Raw genomic sequence first — 18,271 nt, 5'->3', positions numbered from 1 at the left:
AGCTACTCGAATCACATTGATATAATTTATTTTAACCTTTTTACAATTCTCAGAGCATATCACATTTTGTGAACCCTGCAGCTTCCTTGATGAGAATCAGAGAAATACACAGAGGGGGACATAATTAAGATTAATCCATATATATTTAACTAACTAATGAATGTGGTTTACTTACAGTAGGTATTCTGAGATATCACTAATAATACCTTATCTTCTTTGAGCAGGTAAATATCCCCTTTCAACAGACTGGCAAAAGAAACTGCAAGAGACTTCAAAGGTAAGGACCTCCTCAAAATTACTTCAAATGATCATTTCTTCTGGTTTATCAAAAAAGAAAAGGAATAATGTTAATTCTTTTTGATTATCTGGCTGATAAAGAATTGCAAATGGGATTAATCGACATAGACTTCCTGTTCATGAAGCTGTTTATATATAAAAGAAAAATTTTCACTTTACTCTTGATTAAAAGAATAGGTTTAATTAATTTGGTAACTGCAGAAACAAAAATATTTATGTGTGAAAATAAAATATTAAAAGCTTTAACATTTTTTACCATATTTTTCATTGTGCAAGATTAAAAGAATACTGTTAAGCCACTGGAAAATTAAACTTGGTTAGGATTCTTTTTTTTCAATATGAAAGCTTTCCAACTTCAAATTTAAAAAAAAAATTACTTGATACGACTTTCTTTCATTCCTCTAAGAAATATAAATTTGAATTTAGTTTCAAAGATTTAATTAATTTTGAGAACTCTTTAGATTTATAATATATTTGATTTGCATTCAGTTGTGGGGAATAATTCAGTGTAAAATTGTGTTCAGACCTCTGTTTCTAGTACTTCATTGTTCTTCAGTTACATCCCCTGAAACAAATAGTTGATTTTTAAAATTTCTGTCCACCCTTACAGAAAATATTCTTGTCTCTCAAGGACACATGTAACAGAGGACAAGTTTTCACTAAATTTGTTATTTTTAAGTCATCAAGTTAGAGAGGATGACAAGCACATTGTGATCTGCCCTAAACTTTGATTTGTTACCCAGAGAGAAAAAAAGAGCACTATTTATTGTTCCAGTCATCAAGTCTGTGCCTACTTTATTTTAAAACACTGGGTATTTTAAGAATCTGCCACATGTAATATATGCATATGTTTTAATGCATGCACTGACAGGATAAGAGATCCTATATCAATTAATATTTAGCTACGCTTCCTACCCTGCCTTAAAAAAATTCCCCATAATTTGTTTGTCTTCCCAAAACACAGCTTATTAATTACAGATATTAATGGAGAAGTTCTGAGAAAGTTCCTCAAGTTTGTGGGGATTGTGCCAGATATCATTGGAGTACTGGACATTTATGGGACAAAAACATGTAGGTGGTGTATCTAAGACGAGACAAAAAGTCAAAGCTCATTTCAGAACATGCTGTATTCCCAGAGCGACTAAGGACTTCAGGCACGGTCTTATGCCCCAGAAGAATTCCTGAAATATTCAGCCTTTCAGTATTTTGGCTTTGTTTTTTTGTGTGTGTGTGAGGGTTTGGTTGGTTGGTGGGGGGTTTTTTGTGTGGGTTTTTTTTTTTTTTTTTTACTTTCTTTCAAAAAATCTTTTAGAATTTTTTTTCTTCTTGATTGAAATCCCAGGGCATTGTGAGATATGGGAAGCCACTTTCCTTATGCCTCAATGTGCTATCTAGCTCTCTCTTGACACCTGCAATGCTTAGATTCATCCAAAAACTCCAAATTTTGAGTAGTCTATTCTACTTTGGAAATTATGAAGGGAATCACATCATAAAATGTCTGATGTTTTTTATGTGTGCAGATATGTTGCCAAGTTTGTTCCACTTTTATTTTTCTTTTCAGGTCTTGTCTTTATATAAAAATATAATTGATGAGGTAATTTGTTACTTTCCTAAGTGAGTAGACTTTGATCATGCCAAGATTTAAATTGGCAGAGTGATTATTGGCTGAGTGAAAATATTTCAGTAAAAGTAGGAAAAAAAGAACCTTAGAGGTGAAAAATATGGAAAAGATTAAAAAAAAGCGGGCTAAAAAGAGCACAAAGGAGGGGAAAGAGAGGGTGCCATACTTCAAGGTCCTATCTGAATGCCACTGAGAGTGCCTAGGAGAATCATCATTGAAGGACATAAAGTATCAGGATGAGAAAATACATGTCACATTTCTGACAGGTACATCTAACTATGGAAAAAAAAAGCCCTATTCAGCATAGGAGGTTAAAGGAAGAATAGAACTAATGACATTACAATCCTCTTGAGAAGTCTTGTTTTGTTTATTAAATAAGCCACTCTCGTAAGATAAGTAAGAAGAACTGCTTAGTGTGGCAGTGTTAATTGATGCTGTCCTGGGAGTTTATTGTTATGTATTACTCTTTTTGTCCTTTCATGTAAAGATGTCAGCACATTGTACCTGACAGGATGTACTGTATATTATGAATTATTCTAATTGGGATAGAAAAATGGCCATCAATTCCTGCTACTCTAAGGCATGACTTTAATTTGTACATAATATTATTTCCCAAGTATGAGGTTTATTTTAGGATGAACTTTAAATGAGTTCTGTTTTTATGAAGTCTCCAGATGCAAAGTATTCCATCCAGTTAAGTTTTGACACATATAGATATGTTTCCCTACACAAGTACAGTGAACACGTGTATGCAACACATGCATGATAGGAAAGGAGGACAAAAGATAAAAGGAATAGAGCCTTTCAAGTCTGACGTGAGATGCTTAGAAGAGAGTTAAACAGTATCTTGTGCTCCTCCTTGAGTACAACTTGTATTGACAACAGTGCTACAATCCAAGGACAGGGACAGGAAAGGGCAAGTATCAACTTTATTCTTTCATATTATGTCATGAGTGCATGGTATGCAAGGACGGGCATACTGTATCTTGTACAGGGGGTTATGGCAATGTGAGTTTGCCCCCTACTTCTGTAATTCTGGGCCATGTAAAGTTTTAGAGATAATTGAAAGCAAAAGGAATACATTTCATTGCAGTGGATTACTTCAGGGATGCTAGTTGAATCCTGAGGGCAATTATTTCCAAAGAAGATAGCTTTCTATCCTTCTGATTCCATTATTATATTGATGCAGCTTATAGCCATTTCAATGTACAAAACAATGTGGAAGAGAATTTTTTACCTCTTGAAAAATACAAGTAGAGATTTTTTTTCTGAATTTCAGTAAAAAATGGAAAAATAAAAGTACTTTTTTTAATCCTATTTCTCTAACATAGTTGAGCAATCGTGTGTATTCAGTTTTGGGGCAATCCTGTCTATATCGGACAATTTAAATATTGCTCTTCCTGGTAAAATGTGATGGAAGTGCCTTGAGGGTATGGATGTTAAAATATTTATTTATTGCATGGCTTATTGCCTAAGTTTTTTTTTTCCTTACAGGAGATATAGTAAGTACTATTTCAGTTGAAATTATTTTGCCTATGCATTAGGAAGAATTATGAATTCAAGCATGTATCATCTATTTTGTTTAAAACCTCATTTGTCAAGCAGGTGTGTTTCTATTAGGAGAAAAAATACCGTTCCCACCACTAGCACTTTTATCTATGTGACTACTTCTCTTTCTTTAAGACAGAAAAAGATGTTGTGATGAAAAAGAGATGAGGGTCAGGAGATTCTCTTGAAAGACTTATATAGTGGTTTTCAAAGGAGTGAAGTGTCTTGGAAAACTAGTTTCAAGAAAAATCAATGCAATTTAGGAGATGACATCATCCAGCAGACAGAATTATTTCAGGCAGGATCCATAAACATACTTAGACATTGCAAAAGCTAATACTCAGAACCGTCTGTAGAGATCTGCATTGCCTATATAGTGCACAAAAAAAGTTAAGCCCCTCTGAATGAGATCCAGTCAAAAATGTATGGAGCAGACATTAACCTGTAGTTAATCATCAGGAAATCCTAGGGTATGGTGAAAATGGTAGTGAAGTGACGGAATTTCTAATCCTCTCATGGTTTAGGACTAATGCTACTTCAAGTGACTAAACTTTGTTCTTGTTTCTTTCTTTAGGATTTGGAACTGGGGTTACCTTTTTAAAAATGTAATAGCACATCTGTCCCTGAAGGGTACAATTAATATGCATTCTACTTACTGTACTCCAGACTCCTGTGAGTGACTATAACAGAACCCTGGCAAGTTTTCCATGCAAACAGAAATTCTTACCTTTCATCTAGGGAGAGTCATACTCATTAGTAGGGAGTTATACCAGGCAACGCTAATTTCTTCCTGTCCGGTTGAATTGAAATTCCAGGCACAGTAAACTGAAGAGAAAGACCTGGTTTGGGCTCAGTAGTTAAATATGGAAAATAGAATTAGAGTTCTGGTCTATTGCCATGCGTATGGATTCAATATGTAATTCACATGAAATATATACTAAATTACATAAATATTTACTGATTAGACAAGTGAACTTCCCTTGGCCTGTTCTTGGAGACTCAATCCTATTAAAAAAAATTGATTTATGAAAAATCAATTACTTTCTATTTGTGGTATCTTTACGTACAGACACGACTTGATTCAGTATCATCAGTCTAAAATATGTACAGTTAAATAATTTTATCCTGACTCATTCAAAGAGAAAAAATATTCAGGGGGTTTTTCTTTTGTTTTCAGAACTTTGCACAGTCTAGCATCAAACCAACACTTAGAACTGTATAAAAATTTGTAAATGTTTTCTCACTCCATATCTATTAAGTAAAGCATCTTAGTAGGAAAATTCTTCTTTTGAAATTTTATAAAAAAGGAATAAATCCCAGAGCTTCTGTTGCTTTTTTCTATTTTAGGGATTTTGTTGGGTTTCTTTTAATATAAACTGCTGCTTCTGACAACTTAGTCTCATTAGTTAGATTTACTTAAATACTCTACTCAGGAACAGGAACTGACTATAGAAATTCTCATGCTAACCTCACTTGCCCAGCAGTGGCAAAAGACAGGAATCTAATCTGCCTTTTCTTGTTGGCATTTGGCATATCAGTTCAGATTAAAATTTAAATTTCTACAATGCATTGAGAGAAAAAAGTAGCAGTCTCTGTCAGTAAGCAGCATTACTATCTTCTCTACTATCTACTACTATCTTCTATCTTTGAGTTTTGCTTATTTAATCTCTCTGTATAACAATTACCACCATCCCCCCTATGTTTGGGATTCAGGATGTGTGCATTTTCATATGGTTTTGTCTGAATCTTGTCATGCACCTGAGTTCCAGCAAGTGTTATGGAGCAAACTGGTTTGGGAGCTCCTGCTCCCAGGGGAAAAAGTGCTTAAATCTCCTGGGCCTTTTGGTTTTTTCTACACAAAACCAGTTATCAGGCTCTGGAACAGGCTGCTCAGGGAAGTGGTTAATTCACTCAGAGGTATTTTAAAGACGTGTAGGTGTGACACTAGGGGACATGGTTTAGAGGTGGTCTTGGCAATGTTAGTTTTGTGGTTGAACTTGATTCTTCAGTCTTTTCCAACCTAAGTGATTCCATGAGTGGGAAACTCAGCAGGAGACAGAAAAGCTGTAGCCTCTACCAGAGGAATTGTACCCTACCCTTTAATTGTACCCTTCCCACATCTTCATTGCTCCCCAGCTCAAGGTACAAGATTTTAAATTTATTTTTCCTTAAAGTGATACCTTGGAAGGTTGACCTGAAACAGAGGCTGGACAGAGCTAGAGAATAAAATAGTTATTTATTGAAAGGCCTCCAGGATATACCTTGGGCAGGACAGGGTCTGATCAGGGATACACCCAAGGTGGACTAAGAATAGCCACAAAATGGCTGACCGGTCATGAGATCTTACATTTTTATAAGTTTTGGTCTAATATTTGGTCATATTGGGGTTTAATTGTCCAATTACAGCTTCAGGTTGTGAGGTCCCACCCTTCTTGTTCCTCCCTTCAGCCCACCATTGTTTATGCTTTTGGGCCTGAAATCTGTCCTTGGTCTTCAGCAGGAAAGGATTTGTTTTGTCTACCTGCTCTGTGAAGAGAGCTCACTAACACTTAATACGAGTCTCAGAACTACACTTAAGCAGCACAGAATTTGAAAAACATGAAAGCTAAAACTTAAGGCATTTAAAAAACATCCCCTTTGGCTGTTCTTTACCCTGTACAGTGAGGGTTTCTCTTTAAAACACTCTACTATCCTCAGTTACATGTTACAAATGTGTTTTGGAGCTTTCTGTTATTTCACAGTTCAACCTTCTGGTACACCATTTTTAAGATGCTCATTTATAGAAAAGGCTTGAGAAAATGAGTGTAATATGTTTCAAACTGTTACATAATTTGTGAACTGCAGCTAGTTAGTCAGTAGGCAGTAACCTAAGAACACAAAAAATATCAGAGATAAAGGACAAGCTATGCTTTTATGCTACATAATTTAACAGTTGAACTCTGAACTCCTTTAAAGATATTACATTATTCTACCTGGAAAAAAAAAGTATTAATATTGCAAATTTCTGTGATCCAGTAAAAGTAATTTAAGGAGATAAAATAAAATACCCAACTGAAAAAGTTGACTCCTGCCACTCTTAAAATTGAGATAAGAATTGTTATTGCCAAAGCAGCACTATTATGTAATTAGACATTATTTAATAGCACAAGTAATGAAGCAAGTGTATATTTGGTGAATTTCAAAACTTCTACATTTTCCAGTTTATTTCTTTAACTTCTTTTTGCAGAAGAGAATTCTTGCTTGCCACCCCAGGTTTGAATTGGTAAGCCAGACAAGAGTAATGATACATGCCTGAGATATTTTGATTTATAGGGTTTTGACATTTGATTCTTATGCTATCTATTCTTATTCATTCTATCACGTTTCAACTGAGTAAAACAAATTAAAGCTGAAAACAAGCCTTCTTTTCCCTCTCTTGTTGTTTGTATCTAGAGGTCCTATTTTCAGTCATGCCTCTGTTTCAGAGATAGTGCATGTCTGCTTCACTGGTGGTTGTAGGAACAACTCGGCACACTATGTAAGCTGTCAAGAGTGTCTGTCAGGAGGAAATGGAGCCATAATGCATAACTAAACATGAATAAAAATCAAAGCAAAGCAAAACTGAAGGCAATTGCTTATTTCAGATAGGTGGGATTTAAATTCTCAAAGTATCGCCTAAGTGTGAGGTTTAGTCTATAATTACCCTCTTGCCCATCCCCCCTTCCTCTGATTCTAATTCTGTAAGTGACATATGCAAAATGGTACCTATAATCATTGTAGCTTCTGAAGTAGTCTTTTTTACTTCCTGGTATTCCAAATACATTGCTTTTAATCAATATTGTGGTTTGAGATTTAGTCATCAAAGTGTCTATTGAATTTCACATTTCATTATGCCTGCCAAGAACTGCTTTCTGTAGCTGCATTGCATGGTGCTTCCTTCTAGTAAGTAAGTGGCAATGTACATAGTATCGAAATTGTTGTATTCTTGTATTCAAATGAACATATTTTTACCCTATATTCTTAATAATGTGCTAGCTTTCAATTTTTTTCAATAAAATTTCATTTTCACTGGTATAATCTGATTTTATCATATGCATTACATGCACAGCCTAAAGATCACTTTCTTCCAGTAGTCCGCAAATAGTAAAGGCATGTTCACCCCCTTTTTATGTGATTGGTTTTGTTCAGATTTTACTTCATTTATGTTCCTATTATGATCTTCCTCTTTATCTTTAAAAGCATGAGCCTCTCACACTTGACAAATCTTCTCTGTTAGGATAAGTTCTCCCGTCTCATCTGTACAGACTTTGTTCTCAAGCTGATAGTTCTTCTCTTATAAAATTTGTTTTTGGCAACCAGTTAGTTGTCTCCCAAGACTAGGCTGTGTGTATTCTCCCTCAGATGCCTGTTCTTAACCGGCTGCAGTTTGTGTGAGGCCAAAGAGTCACACCAGCTGTGCAATGCAGAGAATATACCATCTGTTCAAGTCTTAAAAATTTGTTCAAAGCATTATTTGTAGTCCATTTACAAATAGGGATGCTTTTATTTTAAATTAGATTTGCTTAAGACTAAAAAAACTCTTTCTAGTATCTACCTCTTTTCCTAGGGCTATGTTCACCTAGCTACCCTGACTCCTGAGGCTGGTGGCTTCTGTCTTAGAGGAAAGGGTTGGCATGAGTTAGCACCATCCCAAGTCCTCCAGTAGAAGAAGGATGATTTTCATGTTGGGGAGGATCCTCCCCTCAAGGAGTTATAATGCTTAATGAATATGGTTTCTTCTTCTCTTCAGTGTCTCCTTGGGGACATTATGGTTTTTTAGCATGCTCTCAGTCACTGTATGTATTTGCTGTGTTTTACATATATGGGTTCTTGCTCTTCATCTACTTATTACCCTTGAAACTGCTTTTTCTTAATACTTTTTTTTATTTTTCTACAAATAACCAGAAGTTGACTGTGATTGAGTTGTCTGTAAGTTTCTGGTTTCAATCTGTGTCTTTATTTCAAAGCTCCTGCTGTCATTCTGTGTCTGTACTTCTCAAGCCATTCTGATGAAAGACCATAGATAGGTATATGAAGAACAATTCTTGATATCATTGTTAGCTGTGAAGCATTTGTAACACTGGGCATCACACAACATAATTGTACACAGTGAAGCAGAAGTTAAATCGAGTAGGTCCTACTCATTTGGAAAATTCATGACATCACAAGGCAATCAAATTCTGGGTTAACCAAGGTATAATGTTTCCAGTTAATGGGAGATTTTTATGCAAGCAGTGCTGGGAGGGAGACATGAGCTTGTTTTTGCACAGTGGTAAATGAACAACAGTATTTTGATTATGCAGGATTCCTTTTTTTTAAAAAAGGATACTTAAGTCAAAAATCCTACATTTAGATCTGCATGCCAGAATAACTGTACTTGAATTTAGAAGTGTTAAGCAGCTAGCATCTCCTGATGAAATAAGTGAAAGTTACTTAATGTGTTCTACTAATAATAGTAGCAATGTTGTGATATAGAAGAGGAACATAGCATACTGGTCTGAGCTGTAATTATTCAGACAGTCAATTGCTTCTGAACACTAAATGGATCATGGTTTTTAGGATTATTACTATTTTCTAAAAGGGAAGCCGTATTTACTATTCCTAGCTTTACACTGACTGTCTGGAAGGAAAAAAGAATTACATTGTAAAACAGTGACAAATACTGCATTTTTGGCTTCAAGAATCAAAAAGGAATCAATTGTATTTTTCTTAAATTTTATTAAATTTTGTTTTTGATCAGGTCAACAGATGGGTTTTCTTTCATGTATTCCTTCCTTTGTTTTCTTTCCTTCTCTGCATTCAGGTCTGTAATATCCTTTAATGGACCACAGTTCAATTACACTGGAATTTCAGCTACATGATGAGGAAGGATTTTCTTTGCTCTAGTTATGGCAATTTTAACACTTTGACTGTTCAGCTGTAGAAAAGAATATCTACAGCTGAATGCTGTCTAAAAATGTTTTTAAAGAAGTATGGTGTGTACATAATGAAAGTGATATAGAAAAAGCCTCTTTGGTGTGAATTTTTAAAAAGTAAACTTATCTCTTACAATTCATTGTAGAATGTTGATTCTCTGACATTTATCAAACTACTGTAGGTCATGAGTGTTTATCAGTATTTGTAGCAAACCATCATCTGTAGCACAGATCTGTATCTCTACTGTCTTTTACCAGAATTTTCTGACAAATTAGCTGTTGCAGAGTCTGAAAAAGAAAATGCAGGGTGTAACGTATTTCTTATTTTAAAGCATCATATAAAGTTATTCATAACCAACTCTGAAGTGTAGCATTTTTCAAAAATTTTAATTGAATTGGAATGCATTTTGAAAGTCATGAAGATGAAACAAAGACCAGGAATTTGCTCTGGCTATTTGAGTGGCCTCAAAATCAGCTTGAAGAATCATGCCCTTTCATTTTCTTTCTGCCTTTCCCTTAAATTAAACCATGACATCATTTCAGAAGTACATATATATTAAAGGTCTTGAAAAGGATCTTTATAGCAATTCAGGAGAGACTTGTTTCGTGGTCTTTCACAACACATTACATATCTGAAACCCCAGTCTCTTCAGTGTCTTAGAAAATTCAACATTGTTTTGGAATGATGTGTTTGAGGAACCATAACATTAAACAGAGGAAAATTTTGGGCTTGATTGAAAACTGAGTTGATATTTTTCAGCACAGTTACCACCAAATATTTTTAAAGCTCTGTATGATTCTTGACCTTGAGGGGGGTTTTTTTGTTTGTTTTTTTTTGTTTGTTTGTTTGTTTTTTTTTGTTTTGTTTTTTTTTTTTGTTTTGTTTTGTTTTTTTGTTTTTTGTTTTGTTTTGTTTTGTTTTGTTTTGTTTTGTTTTGTTTTGTTTTTTTAGCATTTCCATTACAACTGTTTAATTTTAGTACAAAGCTTATGGTCACAATAAAAAGGGGTATTCTTAGACATAAAATTCATTTGCTAATGGTTTTGATATTTCTGCAGACATATATTTGTACAAGTAGTGAGAATATACATGAAGGAAATGTTTTCCTGGTTTTACTTTAAGTTCCTAACCTACTACAATATTTCTTGCCCTTTAAAGTGTCATGTTGAATTAATATTATGCTTAAAAATTATTACATCCCTATAAGGAACCTACACACGGATGGTGATGGCTCCCTCCATGTAGTGACTTTTGATTTGCTGTTGTTTGTTCAGGAAAATCACTATAACGCAGTTGAAGATTAAAGTAGGGAAAAAAGAACACCGCTGCTTTAGCTATCCAGTGCACTGGGAGGGAATGGAAAGCATAAATGTACTTTCTATATTGTTCTAAAACACTGGAGAAGTCCCTGACCAGAATCAAATGCAACAACTCTCCATTTAGCTTCATATTCTTTGTATGCAACAGTCACTAGTATATCACACTGACTACTAATTCCTTTACACTGCCTCTCTTATGGTGTAACGAGAAATTATGGTGATCTACATTTGAAATAATTTCCTTCCTGATACTACTTGGCAAAGATTTATTTTCCTTGGATGTAAAATAATATTATGTTATGTACCAGCATTACACCATTAAATACAATAGGGTTTATCACCTAATCCTTCTCAAAAGTATTTTCAATGCTGAACACATGAAGCAAATAGAAATTTATTATCTAAAGCCAGGAGGATTGTTTCATACTTTAAAGAAAAAAAGTATCTGGAATTCACTCAGAATATTTGACTTAAAAACTTGTTCAATTACCACAGTTCAGAGACCAGAAGTTGTTTGAAAAAGCCTGAATTTATAGCTCATTACCACAATGCTCCTCATTTTTTTGTTGTCTTGGGGCACAGGGTTTATATTCACAATCTCTGTTTCTTGCAGAGGTTGTAAATGCAATTACAGATTGTCAATGACCCCACTCACCCTATTTATACCCAGTGACAAAAACATAGGGCAGCAAGGATATGATTTCAGGCCTCTGGATGGTAACAAATATTCTGTGTAGGCTTTAGTGAAGCTGGGATGAGTAATACATATTTTTATCCTTGCTAGAGTAAAAAAACTATGGAAGTTATTTCAGGCGTGCAAGAAGTAAACAGTGTTTAAAACCAGACTGAAAGTGTGATGTAAAATATATACTTTAGATAATTTTTTCCTTATTTTCTTCTAATGAAACAAAGATTTCAGTGTAAGACAAATACCAAGAGAAATACTGTAACTTTGTGACAGATAATTTTTTAGGGCATCTTAATTGATTTTTGTGTTTGATTTGTACATTACTTTCTTCATTATTTTGGGTAAATGTCTAATATTAAAGGCAAATATTTCAGCCATCTGAAACTATATTCCTGACTTTAAAGTTTCTTAACAGATCTGTATATTCTATATATATGGACTTTTTTAAATAATAGTTTCTCACTCTCAGATTTCTGTGTTTTTTTCCTTTACTTTCTCAATTTCTGATTATTTTCTGTATCTCTGGAAAGTAAAGTATCGAATTTTAAGTTTCAGATTTCAATACCATTAATGGGACTTCTATTAGACTTATCCTTTTCAATTTTAAACAATGGGCTTTTTTTTTTTTCTAAAAATATTTCAGCTTGAAAATTATTTTCAGTGTATTTGCAAAATGGGCTTTTGACAGAGCTAGATGTCTTTTTAAATATTTTTTTTATCATTTTCCTCAATGGCATTTTAACCCATGCAGTTGTAAGAGCACCATAATATCCACCATAATTGAGGTATGACATGTACCATGCTTTTAATGAGACATATGAGATTTTTTCATTTAATGAGATTTAATACCAAGTCACAGAATCAAGACATCACAGAACAGTTGAAGTTAGAAGGGACCTCATGAGATTGACTGCTCCAGCCTCCCAACCAAAGCAGAACTAGAGCAGGTTTCTCAGGTTCATATCCAGTCAGGTTTTAGATATTTCCAAGGATGGAGACTCTACAACCTCTTTTAATAACCTGTTCCATTGTTTGATCAACCTTTCAGTACAAAATATTCTTCTTATGTTTAAATGAAATGCCCCGCATTTCTGTTTTTTGACCACTGTGTTTTGTTTTTAGTGTGGAAAGCCTTCTTAAAATTAGGATATTCGCTGTGTCCACCAATCCTGTAATATCATTATTGCAACCTGTCATGATGGTCAAGCATGATTTCTCCCTCTTAAATCCAGGTTAGCTTGGATTTGTCACCCTCTTGCCCTTATATGTGCTTGGATATGGTTTTGAGGGGTATTTTTCCAACACCACTCTATGAACTGAGTTCAGGCTGACTAGCCCATACTTTCCTGAATCCTCTATTTTGTCCTTCTTAAAGACAAGAGGGACATTTTTTTTCTTGCAGTCCTGGGGAACACCATCCAGTTTCCACCGCCTTTCAGAGAATGTCATCAGAGTGACATCACCCACTTCACTCAGCACTGGTTGGAGCTTACATTTTGTTTTGTTGGCTTGTGGTTCCCAGTAGTTCGAGTGTTCCCTCACATGATACTTCTCTACTAGCAGTGAGCCTTCCTTATGCCAGACTTTCTCACTGTTCTCTGAAGGACTGAATTTCTTAAGGAACACCTTACTGGTAAATTCCAGGAAGAGCACATTGACCTTTTCCTTATCCTTAGTCAGCATCTGACCCATTTAACCATACTGGGTTGTGATCCTACTTGTCCCCTTCTCTCAGCATTCTGAACTCCACTATCTGATGGTCACAGCACCCAAGACTGCACCTGACCTTCATATTCCTAACCTGTTCTTCTATGTTTGCAAATATGAGGTCCAGCAGTTGCCTGCAGTACATGTGTCCAAGCTGAAATCAGGATTTCTCCACATGGTAGATGTCTAAACCTCCAGATTCCTGTCCTCATTCTTAAAAGACAGTTTAATTGGATATTTATGATAAGACCTATTGAAAATAAAGTCAAATTAGGTAGGATATAGGTACGTGCCTTTTCTGGAGATAAATATTCGTGGAGATGAAAATATATTTTGAGCATAGGTCTGTAAACTAAAGCATGGACTTAGGAAAGGGAGATTTAAGGGCAAAGCATTAATATATAGATAGTTATGACTGTTAGGAATTATTAGGTATGTAAAGTACGTACATACCTGGGAAAATAAATGCACATACTCAATGAAAAAATCAAATGTGGTGATTTTGGAGTAAACCAAAACCTTTTCTGTATCACCTGAAAGTGTGTTGTGTTTTAAAATTATGGATGGGATTGTAAATTAAAGATCTTCTTTTCTTATGGTATAAATCTGCCAAATTCTAAGTATATTTTGTTTTTACCTGGCACTCAATCACCAATTATTTTTTTCAAAATAAGAGGCAAACAAAGCCATACGTTTTTCATACACAAATAAAATCCACAATGCTTGGTGCTCGTCATGTTGGCTTTGCAGCAGCAATTAATTATCAACAAATGCTATTCCCAGAGTTAGTCTGCTGTGTTTCATCTCTGTGTGATATTTGATAAGATAGGTGCTGTACCTAGCTTGATTTTTTTAAAATTTATTTTTTATTTAAAGACATCAATTCTAATGTCAGCTTACTCAAACACAACAGTTGGGGAGAGTCTAATATCTGCTAAGTGGAAAAAGACAAAAAGGATATTGGGAAAATGATTATTGTCAAGCTTCCAGTTAGGTGCTACAATCAATGGAAGTTTAAAAATAAACAATACAGCTTTTGAGATCTCTGTGTCAAAATACACTAATGCTCCAAATTGGTTTGGATTTCACTGGGAAAATACATAAACTGATTTCATACTCCAGCTATACTAAGTAAACCTCTCCCCTTTCCCCACCACAGAAGCACGAATATTCACTGCTGCAAGAGAATATTGGCTAGGAATAGAAGAAAAACATATTCACATATTTCCTTTTTTTTTCAAATTGAAAGTTTAATCATGCTCTAATCCTCAAAAATTAGATGGTCAGATCATTGATTGGTACAGATAAGTATTACCACTTTTCAGAGTAGAACCTTTTGACTAGTATTCAAGATAAGTGAAATCAAACACATTTCAAGAAAATAGGTTTCTTCTTTATATTTGAACTGTGTTGTCTTCAAGAAAAAGCTATTTAGAGGTTTTAGAAATGTTGCTATAATATTTTATATTAGCATGCAAATAAGGTTATAACTCCTCAGTTTATCTTTGATATTATCACTTAATATGATGAGGAGGATAATATCCATTGCAAGTCACTTCTTTCATTGTCAGAATCCAAAAAAATAACCAAGTATTTTGAACTCAGAAATGGCCTAAAAAGCCAGTTTATTCACACTGTTTCTGGAGCCTTGATTCATATTCTTTTGTTTGGTTGTTTGTTGGGGTTTTTTTTTATGCTAGGAAGTTATAGATTTCTATTTTGTATGCAGAATTTGCTGTTTAGACTATTAGGATATAGAGGAAGAAGTAGTATTGTTTTCTATGTGTGTGATTTCTGAACTTCAAATGTAGAATTTGGGAATATTTTCATTTGCCCTGAGGAAGTTATGTTTTGTTGGTTTTGACTTTGATTTAAACTCCAGTGTTTGGCCAACTCTTAAGAGTAAAATTTCTCAAACTTTTTTCCTGTGAGACACTTGTTTATGTCAATCTAGATAAAAAATACATAAACTTTCTTTTTTAAGTTACTGAAAGACTTAAAAGACTGCTAAAAGAGTTTCAATTATTGGTTATTTTACAGATCTATTTACAGATACAAGAGCATGATGGGCATGATCAGAATGAAAAGATCAGAGAGGTAATTCAAAACCATCTGATGTGCCATGTCCAAAATATGTAATTCCTGCCTTCAGAGGTGCACACTGCAATTCTTGTTATCTGATGACCCAGCTTAGGAGACCAATCATCCTCTGTCCATGCTCCATAAGACAGAACAGAGTTCTATAAATTCTGCAAGACTTACCTTGAACCAAGTCTGTGATAGGAATACCTTCCTGCAAAATGTAGATTAGCTAAAGAGTTGGAATTTATTCAAATTTAAAAGATATCAAGAGAGGTATTCCCAACAGTATTTTCTTTGCCTGTCCATATCCTCAGAAACTAAGAAATATTTCTGAAAATGGAGTGCACAATGAATTTTGTGGTTGAATCTGAGAAAGCTGATCTTTTAAGCAGTATTGTCTGACAAATCCACAGTGTTTTATACAGAACAGCATATTGCCAAGGCAGGCTGATTCCTATTTTCCTAATGGAAGGTCCTTACTGTATTCATTCAGCCAAACCCAAATGAACCAAAGGTAAGTCTGCCAAACTGTCCATTTAGCACTGTGATCTTCTACATATTGAACAGGAATGTATCTAAGGGCAGCCTAGTCATTTTGATTTTGAAATTTAAATGGATCTGCATGCTTGTCAAGCCTTCAACAGTTTTTTTGTTGGATCTTAATGCCATAGCTGAGGATATGTTTCATCTATATATGAGCTTTTAAATCAGGGGGTATCGAGGCGAATAAAAGCAACTGGAACTGTGGGCATTCTGCACCTGTGAGTTTTGCTTGCTATTTAAATACTCATGAATTTGCTGAGCAGCCAATGTGCCTAAAACTCTTCAGTGGGATTTAACAAATTCTTTGCTTGAAACAGTTCTAAATACCAGAGAATGGGGTACAAATTATCCCTACTTATCACCTCTTTTAATCTAGATTTTTCATCAGGGAGCTGATAATTTGTGTAAATCACATTCCTAATTTTGTATTTTTAGTCACCAGACTTTCTTGCAGAAAGAGATTAATGTGTAGGTAAAGAATTCAGCTTTGAAAGTGTTGGTAGTGTGCTAGTAGGACAGGTAATGAGGCAATTTAGCAGAACATCAGAAACTAATTGAGCTCAGCTCACATCAATGCAGTTTTTTTAGCTGAAGCTGTATCTTCAAAAATGAACAATAGAATTACAAAAGATAATATGACATGTACAATTTTAATTGGAAACTCTAATTTAAAATATTTAAAGCATGTTTAGAATAATTTGAGAATCTACAGACACATTCTTATCCAATTAATAGAGCTTTTTCAGTGGGTCATATAATGACTTAGTGTGAAAAATATAAATTATGGAAGTCTCTGCACACATAAATATTCAAACAAACTTTAAAGAGAAGGGATTTGTTTGGATTTTTAGATAAAGGATCTCCCATCTGCACACTTCTATGTAAAATGAACATAGAACTTTGTATTCTAGCTACTGAAGTCTGTAAGTACTGTTAAAATAATGTTTAATTTAGAAATTAGAACTTTGATTTCGTCACACAATAAAGGTGATTTAAAATGTGATTTGAAAGAATTTCAAAGATCATTAAATGATTTTAATAACACTGGTTTTCAAGTATTTATATTCATATTGGGGGACACTCTATGGTATTACTAGAGCATTGCCACACATTATTCTATCACGTTCTATATAAGAGCATTCTTATATTATTATAGTGCTCTTCTATTACAGAAAGATGGCAACTAAGAGCCTGTTAAAATGACATTTTAAAGGATAAATATCTCCCCAAAAATTAATTGGGGCAGGGACTGATTGTAAATCTTCTTTAAACCACTGTTTGAGTCCTTTCTATTATGATTCACTCACACTATTTTTATTTTTCATATTCTTTGATGAATAACATCTTCCGCCCCATTCAGCTTGCAAATGACAACATGGACATATTTAGCATAATTGGCATATAGTATAATATTATAATAAAACCTTGTAGGAAGAAGAGCAAATATTATATCTGGCTTTATGAGTAATAAAATTGTTGTGTAATAGAGTGAATTTATTTTGCTTCGAAGTCACCAGTCACATCAGTGTTAACACTGAGAGCAGAAACAGGACATCTTGATTTACAGGATGTCATCTCATCAGTGGTTCACATTCTTTCTCTCATTCACTTTTTTCTTTTTTTCTTTTTTTCTTTTTTTCTTTTTTTCTTTTTTTCTTTTTTTCTTTTTTTCTTTTTTTCTTTTTTTCTTTTTTTCTTTTTTTCTTTTTTTCTTTTTTTCTTTTTTTCTTTTTTTCTTTTTTTCTTTTTTTCTTTTTTTCCTGAGCAAATGGTTTGGAGGAATAGGATTTCTTGTGAAAAGCCACCATGCTGCCTTAATAATAATTAAATTTGTTTTGGCAATCTTTTTTATTTTATAGTCTTACCAGTTTTTAAGCTGTCATTTCTTTAAACTATTTTATTATGTCAAAGTTATGTCAGAATACCAGATTTCAAGCAGTAACAAGTTTTGTGTTTGAGGGGGATGGGAGGGAAGTTCGGTTTGTTTTCTTGGTTTGTTCTGTTTTTTGGGTTTTTAAAATGTAAAAAAAAATTACATTGCTTCCAAAGTAAAGGCATTTGAACAAATCAAATATTGTGAATTAATCCCTTACCAGTATTAGTAAACCAGCAATTATTAAATTCTTAAGATAATCTGTCTTCATCCTAATATGTACCTGCTGAAAATAAATTTTGGAGACCTATATGAAATACTGGGTGTTTCTGATTTAAAAATATTATATGCCGAGCTTATTCTTTTAATTAACTCTGATGTGCAGAATAATCTTGTCTCACAACCTCAAAACATTTTGAAACAAGAAAACTGAAAGTGACTTTTAAACACTATTTCTATGTAGTGTCAATTTACAAATTCAATGCACTTGTCAGATATTAGTAACATTTTTGTAACTTCTTCATCATACCAGACAAGTGCATCGTTAATTATGTCTGGATTGGACATTGCTTTTTTCCCCCACAAAGAAACACATTTTAGGAAATTCAGCCTGTATAAGCACTCATTAACAGCACAGATAAATGCACTACACTTGTTTT

At 34.0% G+C, this 18,271-nt stretch overlaps 1 protein-coding gene across 1 annotated transcript in view; it reads left to right on the top strand.

Annotated features, from left to right (window-relative positions):
* Positions 1-18,271, top strand: part of TENM3 (teneurin transmembrane protein 3) — a 1,292,929-nt gene that overhangs the window by 178,889 nt on the left and 1,095,769 nt on the right. Inside the window, exon 3 of the mRNA XM_063402168.1 lies at positions 225-277. The gene's annotated coding sequence lies outside the window, so the exon portion shown is untranslated. The remainder of the gene's footprint in view (positions 1-224; positions 278-18,271) is intronic.

Source organism: Prinia subflava, chromosome 7, assembly GCF_021018805.1.
Source record: "Prinia subflava isolate CZ2003 ecotype Zambia chromosome 7, Cam_Psub_1.2, whole genome shotgun sequence".
Lineage (NCBI taxonomy): Eukaryota > Metazoa > Chordata > Aves > Passeriformes > Cisticolidae > Prinia > Prinia subflava.
Note: the sequence above shows the minus strand (reverse complement) of the source record. Positions and strands in the feature narration are given on the sequence as shown.